Source organism: Eriocheir sinensis, chromosome 43 (assembly GCF_024679095.1).
Source record: "Eriocheir sinensis breed Jianghai 21 chromosome 43, ASM2467909v1, whole genome shotgun sequence".
Lineage (NCBI taxonomy): Eukaryota > Metazoa > Arthropoda > Malacostraca > Decapoda > Varunidae > Eriocheir > Eriocheir sinensis.
Genome location: NC_066551.1, coordinates 9568647 through 9583646, shown reverse-complemented (window position 1 = coordinate 9583646; position 15000 = coordinate 9568647). Strand labels below are relative to the sequence as shown.

Genomic DNA, 15000 nt, shown 5'->3' with positions numbered 1-15000 from the left:
ATAGGAGATGAGGGGTATGTATAGATAGATAGGTAGATAGGTATAGGAGTAGAGAAAAAAGAGGTCTATACGTGCGTTATGTTAGGGATGGGAAGGAAGGGAATGAGAGAAGTGGGGTGTGGAGATATAGAGATAGGGAGATAGATATAGAGGGAGTGAGAAAGAGGGAAGTAGCAGGGAGGTTAAGGAAGGGAGGAAAGGGGCTTGGTAGATGGTAAAGGGGATGGATGGATAGATAGATATATAGATAGTGAGGGAGAGAAAGACAGAAGTGCAGAGAAGGAGTTCAAGGGAGTGAGGAAATGGAAAAGTAGACAGATAGATAGAAAGAGAGGGAGAGAAAGAGGGAGGTGCAGGGAAGGGTAAGAGAGAGAGGGTGAGGAAATGGAAAAGTAGAGATAGATAGATAGAGAGAGAGAGGGAAAGAGGGAGGTGCAGGGAAGGGTAAAAGCGTAATAAAAAGAGTAAGTAGGAGGAAGATGTGCGTAAAGAAAGAGATAAAGAAGTAGAGAGATGTTAACTGGAGCGAGAGCGAGAGCGAGAGAGAGAGAGAGAAGGGTCAGGTCGTGTCAGCCACATCACAGCAAATCAATGCATACCACCTCGCCCCACCCGCCCCGCCCCGCCCCGCCCCGCTTCGCCCCACCTCTCCCATTACCTTCCCTTGCGTGGCCAGTCCATTCCACCCTTCCTTCCCTTTCCTTTTCCTTCCTTCCTTCCTTCCTTCGTTCCTTCCTTCCTTCCTTCCTTCCTTTCCATTCCCTTCTATTCCTTCCTTCCTTCCATTCCTTCTATTCCTTCCTTCCTTCCTTCTCTTTCTTTCCATTCCCTTCCCTTCCCTTCCCTTCCGTTCCCTTCCTTTCCTTTCCCTTCCCTTCCTTTTCTTTCTCTTTCTTTCCATTCCCTTCCCTTCCGTTCCCTTCCTTTCCTTTCCCTTCTCTTCCCCTCCCTTTACTTCTTTCCCTTTCCCTTTTCTTCTGTTTCCATCCTTTCTCTTATTTTTGCTATCTTCTCCTTTTTTTCCTCTTCCCTTTCATCCTTTATTTCTTATTTACATTTCATTTCCGTTCTATCCCCGTCCCTTCCCTTTCATTTTTCTTTCCTTCAAATCTTTACTGTTCACCTTCCTGCAGTCTCCTCACTCCTATTTCCTTTCCTCCTTTTCACTTCCCCTCCTTTTATTTCCTTTCACTTTCCTTTGCTTTCCTTCTCTTCCCTTGCTCATCCATCTTTTCCCTTCCTGTCCACTGCCTTCCCCTCTCCTGTCTTGTCGTGTCCTCCCTCTCTCTTTTATTTCCTTATCTTTCCTCCTCTTCCCCTTCCTTCACGTCACGGCAAGTCTCCTTCCTTCGCTTCGCTTCACTTCCCTTCCTCCCCATCTTTCAGTCCATCTCTTCCCTTCCCTCTCTTATCCACTGTCCATCGCATCTGTCTCGTCATCCGCAGTACATTGGCAATTCCCCTTTTCTCTCCTTCACTTATACTTTATCTCTTTCTTTCTCTCTTATCCCTGTAGTCCATCTATCCTACAAACAACTACGTCTCATTTCCTCTTCTAGCTCCGTTCCTCTTCTCTCCCGCGTCCATTCAGAGCAGCCCTTTCCATCCCTTCCTTCCCATTTCACATTCTCTCTCTGTCTCTTCCTCTCTCTCACTCTTTCTCTCTCTCGTAAGGACAGATCGCTCTCCTCTTTCTTTTTATTCCCTCGCACGAGTAGTCACCCTTCCTTAGTCTCCCCTCCTGCGGGCAATCCCTTTTCCCTCCTCTTCCATTCCTTCCAGAGGCCCTCCCATCCTTTATCTCCCTCCACGGCAATCTGTCTCCCTCACCCTCCCTCCTGCAGTCGCTCCTTCTCCTTCTTCCATTTCGTCTTACCTCTCCCCTCTCTTCCTCCTCCTCCGCCTCCTCTTCCTTTCCCTCCACTGCCACCTCCACCAGCAGCAGACATCTTTCTCCTTCTCACCCTCCCTTCCCTCCCTCCTTCCCTACTGCTCTCCCTCCCTCCCCCCCCCCTCCCTGACCCACCGCACCCACACTGCGGCCTCAGCGCCCAAAGTTTATCTCAAAGAAGTCGTGAATCAAGAGGACTGCCAACCCCTCCCCCTTCTTCCTCACCCTCCACCTTCTCCTCCTCTTCCTCGCCCTCCACCTCCACCTCCAAATGTAAAGTAATGCACATAGGTGAAAAAAATCCTAACTTTAAATATCAGATTCAAGGACATGAGCTCAGCGAAGTAAAACAAGAAAAAGATCTTGGTGTCATTATCAGTAACACTCTTAAAATGAGTGATCAGTGTTCTGCAGCGAGTAAAAAAGCCAATATGATGTTGGGATTAATCTCAAGAAACTTTGATTATAAATCACCCGAACTTATGAAGAGATTATATTTAGCATTTGTAAGACCACACCTAGAATACGCCGTTCAGTTCTGATCACCGAACTTTATCAAAGATCAAGTTTTGCTAGAAAAGATACAGCGACGAGCAACCAAACAAATTCCAGCGCTCCGAAACTTGCCATATGACGAGCGTTTAAAGCGTTTAGATATGTTTTCCCTAAAAGATAAGAGATAAGAGGGGACTTAATTGAAGTGTTCAGAATCCTTAATGGATTCGACAACATTAACCCAGATAGTCTATTTCAGAGAGACACCAACACAATAACACGCAGCAACGGTATGAAGTTAAAGGGAAATCGATGTAACACATTGGTGTACATAAGTTTTTTCAATAATAGAGTCGTCGATCACTGGAATAGACTCCCACCGTCAGTAGTTAGCGCACAGAGTATCAATAGCTTCAAGTCTTCATTGGATAAGTACTTCAGGGATATAAGATTATACTGACCCTTCTCCGCATGTTTTCAGCCAGATTGCAGCAAGACGTCAACCTAAATCCATATTATTTTCCCCCACAACCTAAATTGCAAGTAGCGTAAGTTAACAATAGAGTAAAGCAACAGTTAATGTCTGCATGACAGGTGGAGTGAGGTGTGGGTGCAGTAAGGTGACAGGTTACTGGTGCGTGCCTAGTACCGCTGGTAAAACGAGGATCAAGCCTCCACCTGTGCCCCTGAAACTACACCTCACCCATCGTGGGTATTAGGGGGGATTCTGGGGCTGCCCTGTGTAGGCCACTCGGCCTCTTCCAGTCTCCCTGTATTTCTATGTTCTTATGTTCTTATGTAATGAAGTCATTTTCCCCCACAGCTTAGGTTACCAGTAGTGTAAGTTAAGGGTAGTAATTTCCTATTATTTCTCTCTTTACTGTAAAATTTCCATGTCTCTTTCTTCCTTAAAGGTACATGGTGTTCTCTTCTAACTATTTCCTGCCGGCACGTTGCCGGAGGGAGACGTGGGTGGGGAGGAGCCTTCATCTATTCTGTCCTGTTCTACCACACGTAGATTACTAGTAGTAGCGGTAGTAAACAGACACCCTCGCCATAGAGTCAGACTGATAGGTCTTCTGGTGTCTGTTCTTCCTATGTATTCCACCTTCTTACTCCCTGACTGCTTACCAACTCCCCTCCTCTGCTCTTCCTTGTCTTCCATCTCTACTATCCTCCCCACCGTCCCCACTCCTTCCCTTCCTCTTCCTCCACCTTCTTTCTCTTCCCCAAGTCTCCCCAAAAGCTCCACTCCCACTCTCTCGTACTTCCTTGTCCTCCACCATTATCCCCAACCATCTCCTTCTCCCTCTCTTCCTCTTCCCAACTCTCCACCTGCACCTTCTTCCTCCCCACCCCTCCCCAACAGCCCCTTCCCACTCCCACCTCCTCCTCCTCTTTCCCTCCCTCCACTTCCACCATCCTCCCCACCCTTCCCACCTCCCCTATTCCTCTTCCCCGTCCTCCGCCTCCACCTTCTTCCTCCCCAACAGCCCCTTCCCACTCCCACCTCCTCCTCTTTCCCTCCCTCCACCTCCACTATCCGCTACCCCCTCCTCCCTTCTCTTCCCCGTCCTCTCCCTGCCCCTTCTTCCCCTTCCTCCTAAACCTCCTCTCACCGCACCGTTTCCTCGTTTCCTCTTTCTTCCCACAACTTCCCGTCCTTCCTTCTCATTCCTTCCTCTCCCTGTCCTCCATTCCATTATTTCCCCCATTCCTGTCGCGGCCTCTTTGCATGTTCCCTCATTTACTATTCCCCTCACCCATTCCTTTTTTTGCAACCCCCCTCCCCCCCCCCACCACCACCACCAGAGTCCCATTCCTTCCCATTCTCCCCCAACAAACTTTTCTCACGACTTTCTTTTATCTCCTTCCCATCTCTCTCACTCCTTTATTTTCGTTCTGTATTCCTTTCTTTATCTACTCTTCCTCCCTCCACATCATTTAACATCTCTTTCACATCCTTCTCATTTATTTTCATGGTATTCTCCCGCTCACATTTTTCTTTCTTTTTTTTCTCTTACTCTCTTCCATTCGTTTTCCTTGAGGCCTTTTATCTCCCTCCGTTTCTTCCTTCTCCCTTCCTTTCTTCTCGTTATCCTCTTAGTCCAGATTCCTCTTTCTCCTCTTCCCCTCTTTCTTTCAGGTTCTCTTCTCTCTGGTTTTTCTTTCCTTTCCTCTTCCCTCTCTTTACTTTTCTCCTGTATCTCTTCTACTTTTATCTTTCTTTCTGGTTTTCTTTACTTTCTTCGACTCCTCTTTTTTCTTTTCTCTCCCCTATTCTTCTTCCTCCTTCTCTCCTTCTTCTCTCCCTCTTTCCTTTCCAGTCTTCTTCCACTCTTCTTTCTCCTCTTCTTTCAGGTTCTCATTTGTCTGAATTTTCCTTCATTTAGGTTTCTTTACTTTCTTTGACTCCTCTTCCTACTCTCCTCTTCCCTCTTCCTCTTCCTCTTCCTCATCTTCCGATCCCCAGCTCTTCCTTATTTTCTTGCCATTGCCAACTCTTCTTCCTCTTTTTCCTATCCTATCTCCTCCTCCTCATCTTCCTTTACCCAGCTCTTTATCATCAGCTTCCTATTCCCAATTCCTTCTTCTCTTCCTCTTCCCTTCCCCAACTCCTCCTCCTCCTCCTCCTCCTTCATCCTCTCGCCTAACCCCAAACGTACCAAGATTTAGCGCATCTCAAGGGACGCTTACGATCAAGACTTTCAGGAGAACACGAGAGAGTTTTAGTGTGTGTGCGTGACTGTGTGTGTGTGTGTGTGTGTGTGTGTGTGTGTGTGTGTGTGTGTGTGTGTGTGTGTGTGTGTGCGTACACAGGCCATTCCTTTTTTACAAGCATTTTGGCCACAGTGAACATTAGCTTGATGATGTTCCTTTCTCTCTCTCTCTCTCTCTCTCTCTCTCTCTCTCTCTCTCTCTCCCCTTCGTGCCAGTTCTTGCCTCTCTATCCCCCTCGTTTCCGCGCCGCCCGTCATAAAAATCCGCAAAAACTCTTACATAAGCGGACGAGAGCACAAAACCCGTCGGTCCGCGTCCCCTCACGACATGCGGACACGAACGGACACAGACGGACGGGCGGACAAACGGACAACGGACGAGGTGCTGAAGGAGACTACACATCTGCCACTGACGATCTTCACGACACTTTCCTCTTCGTTTTTTTTCTTCTTTTGCCGCTGCGTATACTTGAAGAATTTCCTGTTGCTTGGCCCAAACCGTCTTGCGTATAGGTGCTGAGGATCAAACTCCCTTTCGACATTCCTTTGTGTTTCTTGCGATAAAGTTTTGTGTCTTTTTTTATTTATCAGGATCTGTCTCGGTCTCTTTCCCACTCTTTTCTCCCTCCACAACTGTCTTGGGTACGTACATGTATAAGGATTTAAACTCTTTTACTTCTTTTCTTTGTGCTACGGACGATAACTCTCTTCTTCTGCGCCGCTGTGTACTTGAATTGTGTCCTCTCTCGCTCCTTTCTTTGTCCACAACTTTCTAATGTAAAATAATGTAATAAGAGATAATTTTTTTAGCTTCATTCTTCTGAGTTACGGACGGCCATCGCTCCATCTTTCTTTTTTCTTCCGTGTCCCAGTGTACTTGAAGCCTTTCCTCTCTTCCACTTATATTCCTTGTCCACAACTTTCTTATATAAATGTGATAAGGGATGAACTATTTTATCTTCATTCTTCTTAGCTACGGACGGCCATCGCTACGCCTTTCTTTTTTCTTCCGTGTCCCAGTGTACTTGAAGCCTTTCTCTCACTTATTTTCCTTGTCCAAAACTTTCTTATATAAATGTGATAAGGGATGAACTATTTTATCTTCATTCTTCTGAGCTACGGACGGCCATCGCTAAACCTTTCTTCTTTCTTCCGTGTCCCAGTGTACTTGAAGCCTTTCCTATCTCTCACTTATTTTCCTTGTCCAAAACTTTCTTATATAAATGTGATAAGGGATGAACTATTTTATCTTCATTCTTCTTTACTACGGACGGCCATCGCTCCATCTTTTTTCTTTCTTCCGTGTCCCAGTGTACTTGAAGCCTTTCCTATCTCTCACTTATTTTCCTTGTCCAAAACTTTCTTATATAAATGTGATAAGGGATGAACTATATTATCTTCATTCTTCTGAGCTACGGACGGCCATCGCTCCATCTTTCTTCTTTCTTCCGTGTCCCAGTGTACTTGAAGCTTTTCCTCTTTCCCACTTATTTTCTCTGTCCAAAACTTTTTTATATAAATGTAATAAGAGTTAAACTTTTTTGGACTCCATTCTTCTTTGCTACGGACGGCCATCGCTAAACCTTTCTTCTTTCTTCCGTGTCCCAATGTGCTTGAAGCCTTTCCTCTCTTCCACTTATTTTCCTTGTCCAAAACTTTCTTATATAAATGTGATAAGGGATGAACTATTTTATCTTCATTCTTCTTTGCTACGGACGGCCATCGCTAAACCTTTCTTCTTTCTTCCGTTTCCCAGTGTACTTGAAGCCTTTCCTCTCTCCCACTTATTTTCCTTGTCCACAACTTACTCAGGAAACTACACATTTTCTCTGTCCAAAACTTTCTTATATAAATGTAATAAGAGTTAAACTTTTTGGACTTCATTCTTCTTTGCTACGGACGGCCATCGTTAACCTTTCTTCTTTCTTTCGTGTTCCAGTGTACTTGAAGCCTTTCCTCTCTCCCACTTTTTTTCCTTGTCCACAATTTACTCAGGCAAATATATGAAGGATTAAACTCTCCTGCTCCATTCCTCTGTGCTACGGACCGTCATCGCTACAACTTTCTTCTAATTTTCTATTGTGCCGTTGTCTCCATAAATCCTTTCCTCTCCCATCCTTCTCTTTGTCCACGGCTGACTTATATAAATGTTCATCTGGTTTAACTCTCTTGCTGCTTTCTTTCCTCTGTAGTACGGATGATCACGGATAAGCTTCCTCTTCCTTTCCTTCTGTGCATCTGTCTGATTAACGTATTTCCTTTATCCCTTCCTATTTCTTTGCCCTTGATTCCAAAATGTAAAATACGGTATAAAAAAGCTAAAATACCCTTCCTCCTACAATCCTCTGTGGCTTTATTTTACCTACTGACTGAGGAGAGAGAAAAGGAATAGGAAAAAGTGAAGACATTCCCGCACGTCTTTCACTGCCGCATGACACGCCCGACTCATACCGAGAGGAGAAGGCGGAGGCTCGTCACTACCTCATAAACGGGGCTTGTGTGATGTCGTGGGCGGCGTGGCGAGGCGTGGTCCGGTAATAATGCTGAGAGCTAATGAAGGACGTGTGTGCGTGTGTGTGTGTGTGCGTGTGTGTGTGTGTGTATGTGTGTGTGTGTGTATGTGTGTGTGTGTGTGTGTGTGTGTGTGTGTGTGTGTGTGTGTGTGTGTGTGTGTGTGTGTGTGTATACTGCCCCATCAAAGCACACCAACGTCACAGGCCCCCTCTCCCTCCCTTTCTCCCTACCTGCATCCCTCCATTCCTCTCTACCTGCCTCCCTTCCTCTCTACCTGCCTCCCTCCCTCCCTCCCTCGGCCCAGCCCCGCCACGCCCTTCCCTTTGCTTGCCGTAGGGGACAGCGCCGCTAAGAATAACAGGCCTAACAAGGGAAGGCCTAACGTAATCTAATCATGTTTTTCCTCGTTACTGCTCCGGGTACTGCGGCCGGCTCTTCTGTTATTGTTGTTGTTGTTGTTGTTGTTATTGTTGTTGTTTTATCGCAGTTGTCCCTACCGTCAGTCAATAAAACGAGGAACACTGATGAGGTTTTGGTGTGTGTGTGTGTGTGTGTGTGTGTGTGTGTGTGTGTGTGTGTGTGTGTGTGTGTTTGGCTCGTTCTTGTGTTTACTCGCCTCTGTTTGCCTTCACCCTCTGACTGCGTCCTGTCAGCCAATAGGAGAGTTAATCCTCGCTAACACACACACACACACACACACACACACACACACACACACACACACACAGACAAACAATCCCACATGGATATTTTTAAGGTAGCAACAAGGAATAACGATAACAACAAAAGTAATAATAATAGTAATAATAATAAAAGAAATGCGTAATAGTAATAATAGTAATAATTAAAGCTATGACATAACAACAATAATGATAACAACGACAGCAAATAAGAAATAATAGCAACGGAAGAAATAATAAAAAAGAAAAAAAATGAAGATAAAAACACCAACAAAACGTCAACAACAACAACAACATCCACCGCCCCCCCCTCCCGCTCCCCCCCCCTCCCCCCTCTCCCCCGCCAGACCAAGATTAGCCTCCATGGCCCGAAGCAACTTTTTCAATCCATCAGAAAGAAATCTTGCTTTTCACCGGGGAGTGAGAGAGGAGGAGGAGGAGAAAGAGGAGAAAGAGGAGGAGGAGGAGGAGGAGGAGGAGGAGGAGGAGGAGTGAAAAATTTAACAGGGGGGGGGGGGACACACTCCACACTTGGTAAAACGCCGACACTCCACTTGGCGAGAACACACACACACACACACACACACACACACACACACACACACACACACACACACACACACCACTTCCAACAATTCCCGGAGTTAGCTTCTGCAAATACTTTCTCTTCCTCTCTTTTCTTCGTTCTTTCCTGGCGATGTAGCAAACACTTTAGTCTTGGGGTGAGAGACGGGGGCTGGGGGAGTGTCCGTGGGGGTGAACAGGGGGTAGAGGGGACACACACAGGGAGGGGGAAGGGGTAAGAGAGACCTGCACACACGTCCTCCTTCAAAGGCCTCCGCAGACCGACTGACTGACTAAGGGCTGGTTTAGTAGGTGACGCCGCCCACACAGCCTGCTGACACGCCTCGCTCCTCCCTGCCGCCCTCCCTCTCTTCCTCCCTTCATTCATTTCTTTCCTTTGTATCTCTTTTCACCTTTTCCTTCCTTCACTCTTCCTTCTTCTCCTTCTTCATCCTTCAACTACTTTTAAACTGTTCTTTCTTCGTCTCTTATTTTTTTCTTCATTTTTATACTCGTTTCATTTGTATCAATACGTTTTCTTTCTCTATCTTTACATCTATCTATCTATTTATCTTTTATACTTTTCCCTCTTTTCCTCTTTCTCTCCCTTAACTTTTGTCTGTTTTCTTATTTGGTTTCATTACAACTTTCTTCCATTTTCCATTTTCTTCATTTCGTTTGCGTCCTTTCTGTATTCTCCTTTTTTTTTTATCTTATCTTTGTATCATTCCCTTCTTCACCTCTTCTCTTCGCTCCTCACAATAACTTTCCCTCGCCTTCTCCCTCCCTTTCTTTACCACTGTGTCAATTTTTCTCATCTTATCGCCACCCTTCTTTAGTACCCCCTTCCTACTCTCATTTTCCTTTATTCTCCTATTTCCCTTTCCCCTTCCCGGACGGTATATGTAGCACTTTTTCATCCCTTCTGCCTCTCCCCTACTTACTCTGTTTACTTTTGATTTCCTTATCCACTTATTTTCTTTGTCAGTTTCGCTATTGGTTCCTTCACGAGTCCCCCCCCCCCCCCGTTTTTATTCAATATGAGTTTTTTTTAATTTTTTCTTATTCAGTTATTTTCTTTATCAGCTTCTCTATTGGTTCCTTCACGAGTTTCCCAGTTTCAGCAATATCACCTTTCTTCCCTGTTTTTTCTGTTATTTATACTGTCAATTTTCTCTTTCTTCGCTTCTCAGGTCATTTCCTCTCCTTAAGTGTCCTTTTCCCCTCCCGTTTCCGGCGATATCAATCTGTTTCACGCCTTTTTTATTCTTTCGTTCTCTCTCTCTTTTCTTCGTGACGCAATTTCTCTATTTTATTTAGTTATCTCGTTAATACTTTTTTTTATTTTTCATGTTTTGCCTCATCTCTATTTTTTATGTTTTCTCCAGTCTTTTTTTTTCATATTACTTATTTTTCCAACTATTTCGATTTTTTTGTTTTCTTCCATATACCAGTCTTTTTTATTTTTACTATTTCAACAGTATTCCTCCCTCTCTCCCTCTCTTTCCATCCTTCTTTATTTCTCTCTCTCTCTCTCTCTCTCTCTCTCTCTCTCTCTCTCTCTCTCTCTCTCTCTCTCTCTCTCTCTCTCTCTCATTCTTTCCCTCTAATTCGTATTTTTCTCCACGTCTCTGTAATTTCCTCCTCCGGTCTCTCACCATAATTTTTCCCTCCCTCTCTTTCCCTCCTCCACTTCATCGTCTCGTTCCTTATTTTTCTCCTTCGTTCTCCTCCCCTCTGAGTCTCATCTTGTTTCTTTCCTCTTTCGTCTATAATTATTCCTCCTTACCTCCTCCCTTGCCTCCCTCTGTTAGTGAAAGACATTATTCCAGATTGCTATAATTTTTCCCTTTACCAAAATTGTTCCATTATCTTTTTTGATATATTTGCTGCATACCTTTTTTTTTGGTAGCTAAAGTTCGTCGATTCCAGGTATACATGATATGAGTTATTTTTTCATCAACTTTCCATATTTATCACATTTCCCATATACAAATAATTTCCTTCCCTTTCCCCATTTTTATTTTTTTATACATAATTCGGTGTTTCTCAGTTTTACTCCCCTACTTTAATTAACTTTTCATTTCCATTAGATTTTCCATTTTCATTATTTTCCCCTCAACTTTTTTCAGTTTCATCCATTTTTGAAGCTTTCGTTGTTCCTAATTTAATTTCAAAACATTTCAGCTTGTCATGCCCAGCTGTCCCCTCTACTTAAAGCGCCTACTCCCCCACCCCCATCCTCTCTCTCTCTCTCTCTCTCTCTCTCTCTCTCTCTCTCTCTCTCTCTCTCTCTCTCTCTCTCTCTCTCTCTCTCTCTCTCTCTCTCTCTCTCTCTCTCTCTCTCTCCTATCAAATCACTAGCAGTGTCTCTGTGTGACCAAACGACAAACTTATGTATGTGTAACAAAGTATGAACACTATTGATGTAACCGTGCAGTAACATTTATGCAATGCCTGTAACGGACAGCCAACTATCTGCAAATACTATATTATTGTTCAAATTACATATGTGTTACTATATGTTGCCATGTAATGTATATTTTCATCACTATGTATACCTATTCAAGGACAGTATGTGGTTATTTATGTTAAGTATGTAGTTTTATGTATAATCATAAGACATAACTATGCCTATCCAAGGAATATAATGTAATATCTAGTAATGTAAAGAATAACCACTTTCATAGTGGAATAAATATTTTTAATTTAATTTAATTTAATTAATTTAACTCTCTCTCTCTCTCTCTCTCTCTCTCTCTCTCTCTCTCTCTCTCTCTCTCTCTGTCTGTCTGTCTGTCTGTCTGTCTGTCTGTCTGTCTCTCTCTCTCTCTCTCTCTCTCTCTCTCTCTCTCTCTCTCTCTCTCTCTCTCTCTCTCTCTCTCTCTCTCTCTCCCTCTCTCTCTCTCTTCTCTTGCCAAGCCAGCTCAATACAGCGGAGGATGAACGAAAAAAAAATTGGCAGTATATACTCCCAAATTATGCGACCGTGAAATAAGTCGCCGTGAAATAAGTAAGCTTCCGCGAAATAAAATCACGTAAAATTCAAATCCCTGTGAAATATTAGTAAGGCCAGAGCGTGGACGGGCAAAGGGAGGGAAGGCGAGTGGAGGGCGGGGGAGATGGGAGGCAGGTGGAGGGCAGGGCGGGGGCAACGAAGGTATTTTCCGCAGTTAATAATTCGCCTGGTAAGTAACGATACAGACCAGGTAAACATTCCTCCAATTATAGCAGGTGATCGATGCGTAAGTATTATGAGCCGCGTCTGCTAAATTTGCGGCCGTTAGTTTTGTTGTCGCTAATTATGTATGTGAGAGAGAGGAACAGAGAGCTAAATAGAGGTGAGAGGAAAGGAGGGAAGGAGAGGAGGGAGCGAAGTTATGGATGCCGGAGAGAGAGAGAGAGAGAGAGAGAGAGAGAGAGAGAGAGAGAGAGAGAGAGAGAGAGAGAGAGAGAGAGCAAATCAAAATAAGGAGGAAAAGAGCAAATATATGGAAACTAGGACACGAAACACAGAAACAATTAGACATACTTACGAAAACAACATAAAACACCCACCATAGTCTCCCCTTCCCCCCCCACCAAAAAAAAAGAAAACGGAACAGAATATATATGAGAAGAGAAGAGAGAAATAAAGACAGAGAGCAAATCAAAATAAAGAGAAAAAGAGCAACTATAATGAAAACAGGATAAAAAGTATAGAAAGAAAGCAACATATTAAAGAAAACAAAATCACCACAGTCTTCCCTTCCACAAAAACAGAACAGCATCTCCTAAAAATTCCTTCTAGAGAAAACGGCGAGGCAACGTTTTCTTTCTTTACCTTCTTGGCCAGCACGAAAGTCGGCTATCAGTCTCTCTCTCTCTCTCTCTCTCTCTCTCTCTCTCTCTCTCTCTCTCTCTCTCTCTCTCTCTCTCTCTCTCTCTCTCTCTCTCTCTCTCTCTCTCTCTCTCTCTCGAAGCAACTGTACTTCTTTTCACCACCTTTGTTATTTTTTTGCTTTTTTCTCAATTTATTTCCCTTTTCTGTTTTCTTGTCTTCATTTTAGTTTTTTTGCCATTTCCTGTTATGATCCTCTCTCTTTCTCACTCTCTCTCTCTCCTCTTATTCTCTTTTAGTTTTCTTCCTTTCCCCTTTCCCTCTTATCCCTTTTCTTCACTTCCTTAAATTTCTTTTCCTTTCTCTCTTCTCTTCCTTCCTCCTTCCTTCCTTCTTTCCTTACTTCCGTTTCTTATTCCTTCTCCCCCTCTCTCTCTCTCTCTCTCTCTCTCTCTCTCTCTCTCTCTCTCTCTCTCTCTCTCTCTCTCTCTCTCTCTCTCACGCTCTCTCTCTAACTCTGCAACAGGGGAACTTTCTCAATCAGAGACGCATATTCTTCTCCCTCTCGCATTACCTGTGGAGACTTAGGCATCAGGTAAAGGGCTTCCCTAATTAGTGACGCCCATAAGTCCCCAGGTGTGACGACAGGTGTTATGCAAAGGTGGGGAAAATGGGGGTTCTGAGTTGGGTTAATAGGAAGAAGGGGGAAGAAGGGGGAACCGTAATGAAAAGAAAAAGGAGCGGTTGGAGAATGGTATTAAAAGAGGGAAGGAAAGGGAGAAAGGGAGCCAGGCAGGGTGGAAAATGTGGACAAAAGGGAGTGGTATTAGTGGGTCTAGTGGGTGAAGAGAGAGAGGAAGAGAGGAGAGAGAGAGAGAGAGAGAGAGAGAGAGAGAGAGAGAGAGAGAGAGAGAGAGAGAGAGAGAGAGAGAGAGAGAGAGAGAGAGAGAATCCTCACACAAATTTCGTGCGGCCATTTCCAGGGGATTTATATGCATTTATTCATATCGTGATGAAGGCAATAAAGGCGGAGGTAAATCAAACGCTCATAATCTCCCTCCCCTGCCAGACACACATCACACACACACACACACACACACAAACACACACACACACACACTCAGTCATACAAACAAACAAATTCAAACATGAGTGTGTGTGTGTGTGTGTGTGTGTGTGTGTGTGTGTGTGTGTGTGTGTGTCAATATTGATGGAGGTGTGCCCAGGTGTGTGTTTCCTTGGTAATTAGTCTTCCAGGCCGCCGCGCCCCTTCATCACCTCGTTTGCAGAGGCAGCAGCAGCAGGCAGGGCTCTTTCGAGTTCAAAGTAAACCATCACAGTTACGACTAATTCATTTACACATTGAATATTCATCCCCATCACACGCCTCACCTCTTGGCAGGCCACGACCCAAATCCTGACGCTGGTATTGAGCGTCCCGGGGCCAGGTGACTCCAGTGCCAAGCGAGTTGAGTGCCTAATGACAGAACAACCAAAAGTTCAGAGCCAAATAACCTTACTTCCTAATGACTCCGGGGCTAGATGACTTGAGTGCCAAATTACGTGACTAGAAAACGAGACGTGTGCCAAATGTGCAAATCCATTCAAGGGGTGCGATTGATTTTCTAACAGCACAGCAGCGAGCGTCTCCCACGGAGGTCCCCTGAGAGTTGCGAGGGTACAAAACAAGACTTGCAATACAAAACGCTAGGCAAGTGTCTACATAGCAACAGATAAAGCAAGAGGAGGAGTGAGGTAAAAATTAAAATCACTAAAACGAATATTCCTTTCCCTCTGAGCCTCCTCATATACTCGTGAACTAACACCAGAAGACGAACACTTGTATCACCAGTAATAACAACCCCAAAAATACGTATGCCAGTATTCTAATTTATAAAGCTCTTATTCTATTCCCGTACAAGAAATAAATATTCTCACAAGACAAGATATAAATAATGTGAAGTTCTGTGTCTCCGTAGTGATAAGGGAGGTTCAACACTGGGTATTGTAAACGAAACACAGATTGATGAGTCAATAGATTTTAATGCTCATAATGATGAGCCATGAAAAAAAAATTACTGTAGGCTGTGCTACAGTGAATATTCAGGATTATTGCATAGTAAACGAAACATAGCTTGTGTGTCCTCGCGCCTCATATTTTGCCAGATTATAATTTGATGCTAAGGTATGCTACTGTGAGGGTTCAAGATACTGGGAATAGTAAACAATGGTTTGCTGGGTCCGTAGACTTCAATATTCCTTTTTGTTCTGCCATCTGATGATATGGCTATTGTGTTTAGGTGCAATTTCACGACA

General features: G+C 44.2%; 1 protein-coding gene across 11 annotated transcripts in view; it reads right to left on the bottom strand.

Moving 5' to 3' along the window:
• Positions 1–15000, bottom strand: part of LOC127010449 (band 7 protein AGAP004871-like) — a 215819-nt gene that overhangs the window by 85481 nt on the left and 115338 nt on the right. Inside the window, exon 1 of one of the 11 annotated variants that reach the window (XM_050884627.1) lies at positions 9111–9157. The exons of the other annotated variants lie outside the window; for them this stretch is intronic. The gene's annotated coding sequence lies outside the window, so the exon portion shown is untranslated. Of the gene's footprint in view, positions 1–9110; positions 9158–15000 lie in introns of those variants that run through there. 11 annotated transcript variants of the gene reach the window in all.